This window comes from Helianthus annuus, chromosome 15 (assembly GCF_002127325.2).
Source record: "Helianthus annuus cultivar XRQ/B chromosome 15, HanXRQr2.0-SUNRISE, whole genome shotgun sequence".
NCBI classification, from domain to species: domain Eukaryota; kingdom Viridiplantae; phylum Streptophyta; class Magnoliopsida; order Asterales; family Asteraceae; genus Helianthus; species Helianthus annuus.
Window position 1 is genome coordinate 103,235,407 of NC_035447.2, and position 17,589 is coordinate 103,252,995.

A 17,589-nucleotide genomic window follows, 5' to 3' on the forward strand; every position below is an offset into this window, starting at 1 on the left:
TATCAAAGCTAAGGTAGGGTCTGAGGAGGGTAAGATGTAGACAGCCTCACCTCTACCTCGTAGGAATAGAGAGGTTGCTTCCAGTGAGACCCACGGCTCGATGGCAGTTTTGCATCAAGTCTTGGACATAAGGCACATAACACTCGGCAATTAAGACAAAGGCCAATTAGTGCATGTACTCCCTTGTCTTTTGGCTATCAACGCCACCACATGATGCATGATTAACCATCCCCCTCTTTTAACATTATTTTCACGAAATTAGTAAAATAATGTTAAAATTAGTGCACTTTCACCTTTGCCCCCCGAGCGCCAACACATATTGATTGTGTAAAACGCAACATACAAATTACATCAAATGAGGCATAAAACTAACATTTTTAGTACTAATGTTGGAAAAAGTATGCTTTTGTCTTCTGATGTGCACAAAATGCAACATATAAATTACATCAATTCTGGCATAAAACTAACTCTTTTTTAGTACTAATGTTGGAAAAAGTGTGCTTTTGTCTTCCTTTTGTATTTCAGGATTAAATGAGCTCAAATAGACAAAAGAAGCAAAAAGGCAGCTAAATCTAACATAAATACAAGAAAATGAACAAACGTGGCATGCCCGACCTCCCGACAGCATCTTCCCAAGCAAAACAATAAGACAGAAGACTGAACACGCCCCGTGCTCAGTGAGCACGGGGGCGTGCCCAAGTGTCAGCAGAAAAGACAAAGTGGTAGAAGCTTCCATTGCCCACCACGGGGCCATGCTCAGCGGACACGGGGCCGTGGTCAACTATAAGATTCGCGGAATCCAGGCAAATCTTGATAGTACAGATATGCTTCTGCACATGGGGTCGTGCTCAGCGGACACGGGGGCGTGGTCAACTAATGCAGACAAACTGCATTTAATGAAGAAAGAGAGGAGGATGGACACGGGGCCGTGCCCAGTGGACACGGGGCCGTGCCCGAGCTTCTGTTCAGCCTATAAATAGGAGTGCTTGGAGCTCTTGCAACTCATCCCTTGGCACACCACCTCTCTCACACTTCACCCACCACCCACCACCATCACAACACCATCATCCATTGTCCATCATAGAGTGTGTGAGTCGTCTCGGGATCCAAGATTAATCGTAAGAGTTCTTGACAATCAAAGGCCATGTTTGTCTAAGTCTCTTACATCACTTGGTGAAGACAAGTGTTTAGTGTAATACTTTTTATTTTTAATCTTTTGCACTTTTTAATTGGTTTTGTATTAATGACTTTAATTACTAGTTTCTTATGTTGAAGGTGATTCTTCCTTATCGTTTGTCTGTGGTGTCTTGGCATTATTTTACTGTCTATATAAAATAAAAGATTTTCACCATTCATATCTCCACGGTCTATATGGAGGTATGTTGGCTACCTGGTCGGGGGTAAGGGAACGGTTTGGTAAGAGTCTTGCCATTGTTCAATGTATAGATCCTGCAAAGGACCTGGGTCAAATTTAGTAGGACATCCTTCAATACCCAACGGTATTGAATGGCGGGGATCCAAACTCTTTGATCCCCTCATAAGTTAAACTACTATTAAAACTTTAACCCGGCTACTAAGGACTGTATCCTTGCTGACTCAGACTACTTAGCCGAGGGTAACGTCACCTTTAAAAGAGGGGCCTACCACATTATGCATTAATAACTTAATTAATTATCTTTCAATAATCCGACCCTTTAGGATTGTATCCTTGTTGACTCAAACTACTGGGTTGAGGGTAACATCGCCTTCAAAAGAGGGGCCTACTACAATAACTAAGATAATCTCTTAAACAAGTGCAAAAGTGCGAAAATAATCAAAGGTTACACTACACACGAGTCGGATCCAAGTGATTCATCTTGTCTATCTGTTTTTACTTTTATTTTATTTTCAGCATTTAGTTAGTTTTATTTTTATAGTTTAAAAACCTTTTTCCTAACATTTTGATTTGATTAGACGTTGAGGATAAACCGGTACTAAAAGCTCTTGTGTCCTTGGACGACCTCGGTATCTTACCAACACTATACTACGTCCACGATGGGTGCACTTGCCCATATGTGTGTTTAGTGTTAGTGAATATCGTGTTTATAAATTTAAAACTTGGCTAAAAAGTGTAAAAAGGGCTTAAAATATACACCTAAATTATATACACACTGACACGCATCAAGTTTTTGGCGTCGTTGTCGGGGACACAAGGATGTTAAGAAAGTTTGGAATCAGCGGCCTAATCATTTTTTCTATTTTTTTTAGGATTTTCTTAATTTTTCAGCTTCTGCAGAGCTTAGCACGGGCCGTGCCTGGTCAGACACGGGCCGTGCCCAGTAGTGTCACTGGCAGTTTTTATTTTCCGAGTTACAGAGAGCTGAGCACGGGGCCGTGCCGGTGCAACACGGGGTTGTGTCCAACTTCCCAGTAATATGGATCTGGAAAACAATCACTGTATCTCCGACCTCGGGCCGTGTTCACTGAGCACGGGGCCGTGGTGAACTTTCTGACCAACATTTTTTTCTGTTTTCATTACAAAACTTGGAACCCAGGCACCACATCTGAACTTTCTACGTAGTGTATGAGCTCCAGTTCTAGTATAGACATAAAAGAACCTCTAAAAGAACCCGAACGCTTACTCAGAAAAAGACTTAAAGCTAAAAACCAAGAGAAAGTTTTGGGGGATCCACTTCCAATGGCGGACCAACGTACCCTCTGTGACAACCGGTAATTTACGCCCTTAATTACGTGATTAACAAGTGATTAATGTAATAATAAATAGTGTTTACGACACTAACTAACTTAATTAGGCCCTTGGAGTGCCCAGGAACGTTTGTTCAGCTATACAGTGCGCGTGTGGTGATTTACGGAAAATCTGCTGAATATTACGCGACAACGGACCAATACCGTACAAAGTACTGACGACACCGATAATTATGGACGTTACACGAATATTTTTATGCATATGAAGTTTGGATTGCGATATCGGGTCTCGTAGGAATTACGGGCCACTTACACATGAGATGGGCTTGTGGGCCCTGGGCCTAAGCTCAAAACCCACAAATCTAAACCTGCACATAAAATACTAAATCTATTCCTTGAAGATCTATACAAAATCTCACTAAATCTCTAAAAATCTATGCAAAATCTTTTCAAATCTACAAAATCCTTATCATATCTCAACAAGATCTTCATGAGATCTATATACACAGAACAAAGGGAAACGACATTGGTCAATACACACACGAATGAGGATAAAACCCTCATATCCTTTCTCTCATTTCACGCACACAACCACAGTTCTCATCTCTCCTCTGCATCATTGAAAGAAAACCCTAAGCTAACAAAAAACACAGACCTTAAAAACCCTCATCTTCCCAACCTTTTCACAAAATTAGTTCATCAAAACACTCTCGTGCACACAAGCAGTCCCACTCTCCCTCTCGAATTCCTTTCACCTCTCCTCAGTGACCGGCGGTCGGTGAAATGGTGGAGCCGGCGGTTCGTTTTGGCAGGCGAGAAACACCCCACCCACCCTCTTCTTCTTGGGTGAGACCACTGGCGGCGATGGTTTCTCTAGGAGATGACGACATCACACAGCCCCCCCCCCCTCCGATGAGCTTCCGATGACATCAATCAGGCAGAGAGCAGGGAAAAAGAGAGTGAGAGAGATGAGGCGGAGCAGCGCCGCCGCTGACGGCGGCGGCAGTGGAGAAGGCGGCGGTGGTGTCATTTTATTCCGACGAAAGTCACCGGTAACCCTCCTACTCGCTTTCATTTGAAATTTCTCATGTGTAATGCGTTGATCGACAGAGAATTGATTTTGTTTTTCCGATGCTTAAGACGACCTCAGATGATATTGATGACGGTGGTGGTCCGACGGCGGCGAGGCCACCGGAACCACGCCGTTTACGGCAGCTGAGTTGGTGTTGTCCAGTTTGAGTTTCAGCTTTGGTTCAAGTTCAGAGATGGTTATTTTATTTCAAGCTATTTTAAGCATGGTTCGGGGTTAGCTCGGGTGCGGTACACGATTAGTTTCGGCTCAGTACAACAGGTTCGGGTCAGATGTCGTTCGGGTCGGTTCGAGTTAGTCGGCTCGGGTCAGAAAGGAAGCGGTTCGGGTTGACTCGGTCAAACCGAGTCAACTCAGTCAACAAGAAGCTGACTCGGTCAACTCAGTTGACCCAGTCAACATCAGTTGACCCGGTCAACTCAGTCAGGCGCTTCGACTTTTCGGCGTGAAGACTCGGTAAAGAATTTAGCACGCGAACATTATTTACGTTAATTAATTTAATTATTTCGTGACTAACGAGCTCGAACCGGTTCGATTAGTAATTTATTTATGACATTTTGACGAAAACTACATATACATTGTCGTTACGTTACGTTGAATTGTTGTTGATTGAATTTCGAAATTATAACGACACTTTAGTTGTCGGGGGCGTCCAAAAACAGAGGAAACTCTGCCCGTTTTTCAAGAAAATCCGTAAAAACAAGACGCGTCTTATTATATAACGAAAACAAATCGGATTCAAACGACTTTATACTAATGCATGTTATTTCGACGACACTTACAACTTACGAGAACAACGATACGGAAATTATTTTGACAACAAAAATAAATATAGTTATTATTATATTTATCTATAATACTATAAAAAGGAGAAGTGATGGACAGGGATGTAATTTTACATCATGTACAACATTGGAAGCAGCATACACAACACTTTGTAAGCAGAGAAAATAGAAAAGGGTTTGGTATTTTAAGACGCTAAAGGGTAGCCTAGGGATTTCACTCCTACTGTTCCTTCATTTTCCATCATCGATTGAAATTGAATGCGATCTTTTGGTATTCGCCGTCCCCATCTACCCTATAACCTGATTTTTAATTCTTAAAGCTTCTATCAATGTCGATGAATATCATCTTCCCCCTAATCAAAGATCATATGTCCCACTCGGGTTTCTGTTCGAGGTAGCAACTTCTTCTTATCAAGTAATCTTTAACTCTTTTCCATGATTATTCTTCAATGATACGACCTAATTTGACCCAAAACACATGCACTTTTTTGTAGATTGAAGGTGCATATCTTGAAGATCTATACTAGGCACGAGAGCATTTGTAAGATTTTTGAGATTTCCACGTTTCTTGATTGGCAATCATATTTTACTTATATTATTAATTAATGAATTTTGACTCCTTAGTATACAAGGGTGAACAGTAGGGGCCTCCTACAAAAGCTGTTCTTGAAACAATTGATTTTACTGTAATAGTGTATTTTATTTTTGTTTAGTTTTTAAGTGCTTAGGTGAAGCTAGGGTTTTAACAGCATATATATTGTTTAATTATATGATTTTTATGTATATTAGGAGTTATGATTAATATATGTAGTTGCTGAGAGATTGTTAGGTTAGAGGATTAGGGCTAGGTTTTAGGTTTTTTACTAGATTATGCAGATGAAAACAATTCATTTTGATTCAAGCATAAGTCAGGCTCATTGCTGAATTTGAATTTTTGTCTCCAATGGAGATTGATTTTGTGTTTACTTTTAATTTATTCTTCAGTTCATCAGGATTAAAGTCATGAAGAAGGATTGGTTTGAAGGGAAAGAGTGTCTTGATATTGGCAGCAATAATGGATTAATAACAATTACAATTGGTAATCGTTAATATACTGGTTTTGGTTAAATGAATAATCAAATTATTGCCTTTTTTATGAAAGCTGTATTTTTTTTCTTTTCATATTTTTTCTTTGTTTTTTTTTTCTATTTGCGTGTGCTGTTTAGATTGTAGATAGCCTTCATCTACGTCCGGAAATACTAAGGCAAAGGCGTTTTGAATTGCATGGAAATTCATTTAGGGGGTTTGCCCTTCGTCTGGCACAGAGTAGGTTGTTTTTCAAAATGGATTGGGTAACAGGTAAATGGATTAGGTCGGATTTGGTTGACTTAGATCTCTTTTGTTCAAATCTGTTAATTAAGTTGTATCAAGCTAAATAGGAATGCTAGACTTGGGTTGTTTTAATAATAATGTAACTTTTTAAATAAATTAATGTTAATTTTGACCCATTCGACATGTTTCCTATTAAGCTATTTCTTATTTTTTCAAGTGTATCTGTTAGATAAAACCTGACTTGAATGAGCCCATTCATAAGTGAATGTGTTGAATTGCCAGATCTAGCTTCTATTTATGAATTCAAGATTATTATGGGTTAAATAATCTGGTTGATACTAGCTACATCAAATGTGATTATCAAATGGTACGGGGTAATCACAATTAAGTACAGTGATTACCTTACATTTTTATTTTGTTATTTAAGTATTACATAATCACTTTCACCACATCCAAGCTACCCCTAGATGCCATATATACATTAAAAATGTATCCTGGCATTGTTTTTATATATTAAAAATGCCATATATACTTTTCCGATTGACCCAATAAACTTTTTATACAATTATAAATTCTTTTTTCTTTGTTTTTCAATGTTTCTGAATCTAAAGTTTCGATTTTGTTATAGATTATTAGGTTGATTGGTTCATAGATCCTTGTTTGAGTTATGGTAGATCTCAATTTGTGTTCTTTTGATTGATCATATGTATTTTTGTTTGTGAATAGGATGAATTCTTGATTTACTGATCTGACTTGGGGGCATGAGGTTTGGAATTGGTGAATTTTGGTGAATTCAGGTGGGGAGGGTAAGTGAGAATTGAGAAGATGACGGATGCTCGGTTACAATGGTTACAGAAGCCGGAGAGTATGACGGATGCGTGTTCGGAATAGGAGAGGGATGGTGATTTTGAGAGGGAGTTGGAAGAGTTGATGAGGGGGCAGTTGGTAACTCTCATCGCAGATCCTGGCTTCAGCGAATCGCGACTACCATTGGATAAAAAATCAACAACTATGAAGTCATCAAGTAATGGTTGTGTATTCTTGAGGAGGCTTAGGTGCTCCGGATGTTGGTTGTACGCCTGCAAGTCATCCTGTTGACCTGAAACGACAGTGGATTATGTGACTGACGTTTGGTGAAGTGCAGGTAGACTGGAGGATTTTTCCTACACTGAGATGGGGTGTGAAGTTGAGTGAAATCAATCCGTTGACTTCATTTATCATGGTCTCGGCTTTGGTAGAGTCAACGTCGGGTTTGACACCGAGGAGAACGATGTGTTCGACAATTTGATGGTGTGCAGACATTCTGGTAACTGCAATCAGATGGTGAGTGTGTCTGAATAGTGAACATTGATCATGTTATGTTCACTATTTATTTCCATGTAAAGTATAAACTTAGGTTGGCTGGTGGATTTTTTTTTATTGGGACAGTTCACCTAATGTTTAAATAATTAAATTTTTAATTACTTAACAAATAAATAGTCAAATAAACATATTTAAAGTTTGGCCAGCAGCCACCACTATTTTTTATGCTTTAAAACTAATTGGAATCTTTAAAGCATGACTTTGTAGTGTTCTATCTTGTTTATATTATTAGTGTATTCTTTTATACATTAGTCATGAATGTAGATGAGCCAGAGGAAAATGAAATTAAGGGCTTCTTACCTGCAACCTTTAAATTGTTGAAGTATCAATCAACATTTTTAATAAATTATCGATGCATATATTTTTTTTTGTATTTAAATATCTTGTTATTAAGGTTGTATTATATCCTGTGGCGGATCTAGAAAAAAGATTTAGGGTATCCCAATTTTTTTTTTAAATGTCGTATGAAAAAAGTTGTTGACGTTTTAAAGTTTGATTGTCTGCATAGGCGGATAATGAGAACCACACCTAATATATTATAATTTTTTATTGTTTTAAGGTTTGAATTATATTCTCGTCCCGTATTATCGACTCCGCAGCAACGCGCGGGTTTCCCACTAGTTTCAAATAAACTCGAATCCTTTATAAATAAATATAGTATATATATTTATTTCAAATATCACGCGACACGATTTCGCCTTAAAAAATAAATATAATTTTTATATTTATTTCAGATATCGTACGACAAACAAAACGAGTTCTTTTATAAAAATAAATATAGTTATATATTTATTTTCAAATATAACTCGAGGATTCTTTTGTAGAATGAGTATAACTCTTTTATATTTATGTCAAACGCCTTAACGGCATATGCATATATATTGATAATTTTCAAAACGCGATATATAATACAAGTCCATTATATATTACTTTCATACGAATATTCCTATATATCAACGTACGACTTCACAAAATGAAGCTAAACGAATATAACTTAATCATTTTCATTAAGTTAACAACTTACGTCAAATCGTTCAGTTAATGATTCGGTAGAGCTCGGTAACACGTAGTTACCGTTTTTGCTTAGAAACTTATTAGATATTCCATGTTAGGAATATTGTAGAATACACGCTAGCAAGCCTCGTCTTGGAAACGACATCGCGAAGTCGTATTCAGCTAACTTTGCACATGAATATTCATGTGAGTTTATAACCCCACCTTTTTACGGTTTTACATTTTCTAAATGTTTTCGGGGTGGAAAGACATGCACTTTTTGCAAAGCATACAAGAAGTATATATTTCTAAACCATGTTACAAAAAAAAAACACAAATGGTTTACGAAAAGCTTATGATTTATACCGGTTTTCCAAACAAGCGTATTTTTCTGAAAATACAAATACAAGAGTTTAAAAATACATGAGTTATGGTATGAAAATATAAAGATATAAGATACGCACTTGGTGAGGACGAGAACCAAGTAGGATGCGTTATAAGAAATGATAACAAGAAACGCACTTGGTGAGGACGAGAACCAAGTAGGATGCGTTATGAGAAATGATAACAAGAAACGCACTTGGTGAGAACGAGAACCAAGTAGGATGCGTTATGAGAAATAGTGTCACGAATAGGGTACAGAAGCACCATTAATCAACAATATACCTAGACCGCAGAACAAAAGGTTAGATCTAACGGGTGCCTGGCAGCCACACTCTCGGTGAGGGCGAGAATCGAGTAGTGCTTTTGTGTCTCAGAATATACCAATTAAATGCCTTAGGTTTGGTGACTTCCTATGTCGTGTCACATGTTAATGGCCTTGCAACCCATTAACAATCCTGAAATTTACAAGAATACTTTAATTACATGAAATTCATACCATACTAAAACTTGAATTATACTTGAAGTACGTGGGGTACTCAAGAAAATTAGAATTATACTTGAAGTACGTGGGGTACTCAAGAAAATTAGAATTATACTTGAAGTACGCGGGGTACTCAAGAAGATTAGAATTATGCATAAAGTACTTGGTGTACACATGAATACTTGAATTATACATGAAAACTTGATTTATACGAGACACAAACTATGTTTTCATTCAAAGTTTCAATGTAACTCGATAAGAAAATGATTTTAAATACATTTTCTCAACAAAACTTCAAAAACCGGTTATTCAAAAAGATTCATTTCAAATCTTTTACAAACAAACTATGAACTCGCTCAACTTTATGTTGATTTTTCGCATGTTTCTTTCTCAGGTTGCATTTCTAAGACAAGGCACAGTTGGAATAGGAGGACCATGAAGAGTCGAGTACTTAGTGGCGTTCATTTTCTAAAAGACTAAGATTGTTTGCTTCCGCTGTGCAATGAAGATACCAGTCCAGTCACGCCAATGCTCTGATAATTTCGGGGTGTGACAGATTGGTATCAGAGCTAAAGGTTACAGCGAATAGGGTTCTCCGTAGAGATACCTAGGCTCTAACCTCACTTTCCCCTGGGAACTTAGAATATTAAAACCTGAATACATACAGAACGCATAGTACTCGAATATGGTCTCCAACCGTTGCCGAAAAACAAACAATCAAGATTTTGTTTTCAAACATACGTTATTGTGGTGATTACCCACGGTACACAAGATAGTAGCATACAGTACACAAAACTCTGAGAGTTTAGGAAACATGCATTTAAGACCTTCGGAAACTTATGTTAAAGTTCATTAAAGGTCATCACGTAGGAACTGCAAATATTAATTCGGGCACACACAATTATACATATCGTCTATGATGTTTTAACTTCCCGAGCAGGCAGCCTACGCATAACGAAACGCTAGCGCACAGGTATACGTGAGACTTAAGCTATACGTCAACGGAGGTTGAAATACGTCACATGCGACTATCGATCAGGAAGCGGCAGTTGGCGCGCGGTCCTGCAAACGACACGAGTCATGCTAAGAAGAAGACATGTGTCTCCGCATTTCCCCCTAACTCAATAATGACGAATACGCTATGTTTGACATTCCATGGTAATGTCACCTAACAACTGGTCGTAACATGCAACCCCAGGTAAAGTCCTTAAATTTCTTTTATTGAAATTTCGACTTTCACATTTACTGAGTAGATTTTCGTATCTCTACTCCTCTTATTGGTCATTGTATCACAGTCATTTCTTTCATTACAGCGAATACTCATTGCTTCATTTCTTGAAAATTCATATGGTACGCATGCATCGTTTGTTACGCATGTGGTTTCGTTTCGAATAAAGCGTTTCATTGAAGTTCAAATATTATTTCGCTAAATCTAATTTTTGATTTGTGATTCGAATGACCCGCATTATTATGGTTGGCTTCTTTGTTTTCAAGTCAACACATTTTCTTGAAATCCCTTTCTTTTCAAGTTACATACATGGTTTTTCGTTGTAACCATGCCGAAAGTTTTCTTGTCGATACATGTATTTATTGTCGGCTTGCGCCGAAATCAAATTCAATTGTTTGAGCTTGATCATTACGCTTATTCAATTCAAGACACCATATGATGTATTGAACACATCATATTCGAATTCGTTTTAAAGCATTTCATTGTTCTAAGTCGTAGTAGGTTTTGTTTGGTCTACGACTCCATTAAGTCGTTTATTAACTTCGACACCTTGTGGTGGCGTTTCACGAAATTGAAGCTTGCGCTAATCTCGTTTACATATCTCATGCACGGATTTAATTATTTATTTATTGATTTAGATTAAATCCGCTTTGATTTATTTTTGCGCTTCCATTTGACTTCAAACACGGGTGATACTTGTTCGATCACCGCAATATTCGAAAATTTTTTTCATTCACTACGACACCTTGTGGCGTCGGTAGAACTTGCAGCTTGCGCTGATCACGATCGAGCGTTTCATGCAAACTATTACATTTGAGCTTGTTGAATCTAAATACATTTATTGGATGCGATCATTTCTAGAATTCATTTGCATCTTGCGATACGTCCTTGAATTCACATCATTCAAATAAGTCTTGATTCGATTTCATGATCGTTCACTCTGGTACTATTCGTATTTCCTACGCATAATGTAACTCTAAGGAGTTGACGTAGTCTAAATTTCGAGGACGAAATTTTATTAACAGGGAGAGAATGTGACAACCGGTAATTTACGCCCTTAATTACGTGATTAACAAGTGATTAATGTAATAATAAATAGTGTTTACGACACTAACTAACTTAATTAGGCCCTTGGAGTGCCCAGGAACGTTTGTTCAGCTATACAGTGCGCGTGTGGTGATTTACGGAAAATCTGCTGAATATTACGCGACAACGGACCAATACCGTACAAAGTACTGACGACACCGATAATTATGGACGTTACACGAATATTTTTATGCATATGAAGTTTGGATTGCGATATCGGGTCTCGTAGGAATTACGGGCCACTTACACATGAGATGGGCTTGTGGGCCCTGGGCCTAAGCTCAAAACCCACAAATCTAAACCTGCACATAAAATACTAAATCTATTCCTTGAAGATCTATACAAAATCTCACTAAATCTCTAAAAATCTATGCAAAATCTTTTCAAATCTACAAAATCCTTATCATATCTCAACAAGATCTTCATGAGATCTATATACACAGAACAAAGGGAAACGACATTGGTCAATACACACACGAATGAGGATAAAACCCTCATATCCTTTCTCTCATTTCACGCACACAACCACAGTTCTCATCTCTCCTCTGCATCATTGAAAGAAAACCCTAAGCTAACAAAAAACACAGACCTTAAAAACCCTCATCTTCCCAACCTTTTCACAAAATTAGTTCATCAAAACACTCTCGTGCACACAAGCAGTCCCACTCTCCCTCTCGAATTCCTTTCACCTCTCCTCAGTGACCGGCGGTCGGTGAAATGGTGGAGCCGGCGGTTCGTTTTGGCAGGCGAGAAACACCCCACCCACCCTCTTCTTCTTGGGTGAGACCACTGGCGGCGATGGTTTCTCTAGGAGATGACGACATCACACAGCCCCCCCCCCTCCGATGAGCTTCCGATGACATCAATCAGGCAGAGAGCAGGGAAAAAGAGAGTGAGAGAGATGAGGCGGAGCAGCGCCGCCGCTGACGGCGGCGGCAGTGGAGAAGGCGGCGGTGGTGTCATTTTATTCCGACGAAAGTCACCGGTAACCCTCCTACTCGCTTTCATTTGAAATTTCTCATGTGTAATGCGTTGATCGACAGAGAATTGATTTTGTTTTTCCGATGCTTAAGACGACCTCAGATGATATTGATGACGGTGGTGGTCCGACGGCGGCGAGGCCACCGGAACCACGCCGTTTACGGCAGCTGAGTTGGTGTTGTCCAGTTTGAGTTTCAGCTTTGGTTCAAGTTCAGAGATGGTTATTTTATTTCAAGCTATTTTAAGCATGGTTCGGGGTTAGCTCGGGTGCGGTACACGATTAGTTTCGGCTCAGTACAACAGGTTCGGGTCAGATGTCGTTCGGGTCGGTTCGAGTTAGTCGGCTCGGGTCAGAAAGGAAGCGGTTCGGGTTGACTCGGTCAAACCGAGTCAACTCAGTCAACAAGAAGCTGACTCGGTCAACTCAGTTGACCCAGTCAACATCAGTTGACCCGGTCAACTCAGTCAGGCGCTTCGACTTTTCGGCGTGAAGACTCGGTAAAGAATTTAGCACGCGAACATTATTTACGTTAATTAATTTAATTATTTCGTGACTAACGAGCTCGAACCGGTTCGATTAGTAATTTATTTATGACATTTTGACGAAAACTACATATACATTGTCGTTACGTTACGTTGAATTGTTGTTGATTGAATTTCGAAATTATAACGACACTTTAGTTGTCGGGGACGTCCAAAAACAGAGGAAACTCTGCCCGTTTTTCAAGAAAATCCGTAAAAACAAGACGCGTCTTATTATATAACGAAAACAAATCGGATTCAAACGACTTTATACTAATGCATGTTATTTCGACGACACTTACAACTTACGAGAACAACGATACGGAAATTATTTTGACAACAAAAATAAATATAGTTATTATTATATTTATTTCAAATAAACTCGAATCCTTTATAAATAAATATATTATATATATTTATTTCAAATATCACGCGACACGATTTCGCCTTAAAAAATAAATATAATTTTTATATTTATTTCAGATATCGTACGACAAACAAAACGAGTTCTTTTATAAAAATAAATATAGTTATATATTTATTTTCAAATACAACTCGAGGATTCTTTTGTAGAATGAGTATAACTCTTTTATATTTATGTCAAACGCCTTAACGGCATATGCATATATATTGATAATTTTCAAAACGCGATATATAATACAAGTCCATTATATATTACTTTCATACGAATATTCCTATATATCAACGTACGACTTCACAAAATGAAGCTAAACGAATATAACTTAATCATTTCCATTAAGTTAACAACTTACGTCAAATCGTTCAGTTAATGATTCGGTAGAGCTCGGTAACACGTAGTTACCGTTTTTGCTTAGAAACTTATTAGATATTCCATGTTAGGAATATTGTAGAATACACGCTAGCAAGCCTCGTCTTGCAAACGACATCGCGAAGTCGTATTCAGCTAACTTTGCACATGAATATTCAGGTGAGTTTATAACCCAACCTTTTTACGGTTTTACATTTTCTAAATGTTTTCGGGGTGGAAAGACATGCACTTTTTGCAAAGCATACAAGAAGTATATATTTCTAAACCATGTTACAAAAAAAAAAAAAACACAAATGGTTTACGAAAAGCTTATGATTTATACCGGTTTTCCAAACAAGCGTATTTTTCTGAAAATACAAATACAAGAGTTTAAAAATACATGAGTTATGGTATGAAAATATAAAGATATAAGATACGCACTTGGTGAGGACGAGAACCAAGTAGGATGCGTTATAAGAAATGATAACAAGAAACGCACTTGGTGAGGACGAGAACCAAGTAGGATGCGTTATGAGAAATGATAACAAGAAACGCACTTGGTGAGAACGAGAACCAAGTAGGATGCGTTATGAGAAATAGTGTCACGAATAGGGTACAGAAGCACCATTAATCAACAATATACCTAGACCGCAGAACAAAAGGTTAGATCTAACGGGTGCCTGGCAGCCACACTCTCGGTGAGGGCGAGAATCGAGTAGTGCTTTTGTGTCTCAGAATATACCAATTAAATGCCTTAGGTTTTGTGACTTCCTATGTCGTGTCACATGTTAATGGCCTTGCAACCCATTAACAATCCTGAAATTTACAAGAATACTTTAATTACATGAAATTCATACCATACTAAAACTTGAATTATACTTGAAGTACGTGGGGTACTCAAGAAAATTAGAATTATACTTGAAGTACGTGGGGTACTCAAGAAAATTAGAATTATACTTGAAGTACGCGGGGTACTCAAGAAGATTAGAATTATGCATAAAGTACTTGGTGTACACATGAATACTTGAATTATACATGAAAACTTGATTTATACGAGACACAAACTATGTTTTCATTCAGAGTTTCAATGTAACTCGATAAGAAAATGATTTTAAATACATTTTCTCAACAAAACTTCAAAAACCGGTTATTCAAAAAGATTCATTTCAAATCTTTTACAAACAAACTATGAACTCGCTCAACTTTTTGTTGATTTTTCGCATGTTTCTTTCTCAGGTTGCATTTCTAAGACAAGGCACGGTTGGAATAGGAGGACCATGAAGAGTCGAGTACTTAGTGGCGTTCATTTTCTAAAAGACTTAGATTGTTTGCTTCCGCTGTGCAATGAAGATACCAGTCCAGTCACGCCAATGCTCTGATAATTTCGGGGTGTGACACCCTCATGGATTACCTACGACCCACCGTGGGTAATCTCGGCGCCGCTATCAATGCCCCGAATGTCGAAGCTAACAACTTCGATCTTCGGCCATATTTGATACAGATGCTTCAGAACTCCGCAACCTTCCATGGGCTTGCGGACGAGGATCCCCATCTACATGTTACTAATTTCTTAGAAATATGTGATATCTTCCGGATCAATGGAGCATCAAACGACGCCATCCGCCTTCGGATGTTTCCCTTTTCACTAAAAGACCGAGCAAAGGCTTGGCTCAATGCCCTCCCAGTTGGCTCGGTAAACACCTGGGATGAACTAGCCCAAAAGTTTCTATATAAGTATTTCCCTCCCGCTAAAACGGCTAAATTAATGACTGAAATTAATACATATTCACAAGAGGATGGGGAGTCCTTGTATGAAACTTGGGAAAGGTTCAAGGAGCTATTGCGAAAGTGTCCTCATCACGGTCTTGCGGTATGGCAACAAGTATCCACTTTCTACAATGGGTTGTTGCCACACACAAGACAAACACTTGACTCTAGCTCCGGGGGACTTTTAGGTAATCGCCGCCCACATGAAATATACAATCAAATTGAGGAAACTGCTCAAACCAATTTTCAGTGGCACACTCCCCGAGGCAATAAATCTATTGCCCCGAGCGCCCATAAGGTTGATGAAAGCACTTCTTTACAAGCCCAAATCGAGGCCCTTTCTTCAAAAATCAAAAAGTTTGAAATGACAAAAACGGTCTCGGTTATGGCTTGTGAAGGGTGTGGTGGGCCACATGAAAGTTGGACTTGTATGAAAGAAACTGATGATCAACCAGAGTCGGTAAACTACATTGATAACAGACCTAGGCCATCGGGTCCTCTAATGGGTACCTACAACCAAGGATGGCGTAACCACCCTGACCTTGGGTGGAGAGAACCCGACAATAGTAGTAACCAACAAAACCTAAGCCAACGAACAAACTTTCAACAACCAAGAAACAAGTCACAAAATTTCCCTCAACAACAAGGTGGACGAGAAAGGCTTGAAGATACTATATCTCGCCTCATCTCCGATACTGAAAAGAAAAACTCGGATCGATTTCAACAATTGGAATCGAATTTTAGAAATCAACAAGCTAGTATACATAACATTGAAAAACAAATAAATCAATTAGCTCAAAATTTCTCTGAGAGACCACAAGGCGCGTTACAAAGTAATACCGAAACAAACCCAAAAGCACAAGTCCATCTCATAACATTGAGAAATCGTACCGTAGGTTCCGAAGAAGCTCCACCACCGCCAACTGAGGGAAGCACAACACCGCCCCAACAAGAGAAGGCTTCCCCTCTAATTCAAGAGCCTACCAAGGCTTTTCCGGTTCCATACCGCGGTAGGTTAATTCGCCAAAAGACCAATGAGCAATTCGCAAAATTCAAAAATTTACTAAAACAATTGCATGTTAATATTCCATTTATCGAAGTCTTAACTCAAATGCCTAAATACTCAAAATTCATGAGGGACTTCCTCACTCATAAAAGGAAAATTGAATCATTGCAATTAGTAAACTTAGGCGAAGAATGCTCCGCCCTTGTACTCAACAAACTCCCACAAAAGAAGATTGATCCTGGAAGCTTCATGATTCCTTGCTCGATCGGGGAATCCCTCGTTCGTAATGCACTAGCCGACCTTGGGGCTAGCATTAACCTCGTGCCTGCATCAATGTTCAAACGACTCGACCTAGGAAAAACAAGCCCGACCAAGATGAGTATACAACTTGCCGATAGATCCGTCAAATACCCGCAAGGTGTCGCTGAAAACCTATTGGTCAAAGTCAAAAATTTCGTCTACCCAGCCGACTTTGTCATACTAGATATGGAAGAGGACACCGAAGTTCCCCTCATACTAGGGAGACCATTTCTAGCCACTGCACAAGCAGTGGTAGCCATGAATGACGGAACACTTACTTTGAAGTTTGGGGATAAGGAAGTGAAGTTTGGGGTTGGGAAGAGAGTAGAGGACGATGACCCGGTCAACTACATGAAGGTCATTGATTCGAGTTTGGATGATGCTCTCTGACGGTGCAACATGGGATGCAAAACATCCCGCTCGGTTAACATGTGACCTGACTTTGGGTCTAGCCAAGGACCCTTATAAACGTGGCGCACCATGGAGGCATTCCGTGGAACTATCCTTAGTTTAGCTTAGATTAATTTTTAGTTTAATTTTAATTTTCAGGAATAAAACACACTCTGGATGGTGAAGGATAACAAGGGAAACTTGCACCAGCACCCCATGCACGAAAACAGGGCCATCCGAAAAAATTTCTTCATTACAGCAAGTTCGGCACGGCCCGTGTCCACCCGACACGGCCCCGTGCTGCACAATTTGCAGAAAACGCCCAGTTCAGGTAATTGGACACGGGTCGTGTTCACTGAACACGCCCCCGTGTCCAGGCTTCTGTTTCTTTTTACAAACTTCTGTTACTGGCACTTGAACACGGGGCCGTGCCCGGTCACCATGGGGCC

The 17,589-nt window shown here is 39.0% G+C and overlaps 2 long non-coding RNA genes and 1 other non-coding gene across 6 annotated transcripts; 2 read left to right on the plus strand and 1 right to left on the minus strand.

Moving 5' to 3' along the window:
• Nucleotides 1-3,095: 3,095 nt before the first annotated feature.
• Nucleotides 3,096-7,579, plus strand: LOC110912051. Of its 4 annotated transcripts, none has more exons than XR_002577614.2 (7): nt 3,096-3,737; nt 3,826-4,231; nt 4,661-4,954; nt 5,055-5,101; nt 5,545-5,638; nt 5,766-5,898; nt 6,598-7,579. It is a non-coding gene; the product is annotated as an uncharacterized LOC110912051 (long non-coding RNA). The 4 variants fall into 4 exon arrangements; XR_002577615.2 differs by having other exon boundaries at nt 4,881-4,954; XR_004882382.1 differs by having other exon boundaries at nt 3,826-4,975.
• Nucleotides 7,580-11,749: 4,170 nt separating this feature from the next.
• Nucleotides 11,750-13,071, plus strand: LOC110912050. The gene is made up of 2 exons (XR_002577613.2): nt 11,750-12,390; nt 12,479-13,071. It is a non-coding gene; the product is annotated as an uncharacterized LOC110912050 (long non-coding RNA).
• A 2,365-nt stretch (nt 13,072-15,436) lies between these two features.
• On the minus strand, nt 15,437-15,543 carry LOC118487729. The gene has a single exon (XR_004882672.1). It is a non-coding gene; the product is annotated as a small nucleolar RNA R71 (small nucleolar RNA).
• Nucleotides 15,544-17,589: the final 2,046 nt, after the last annotated feature.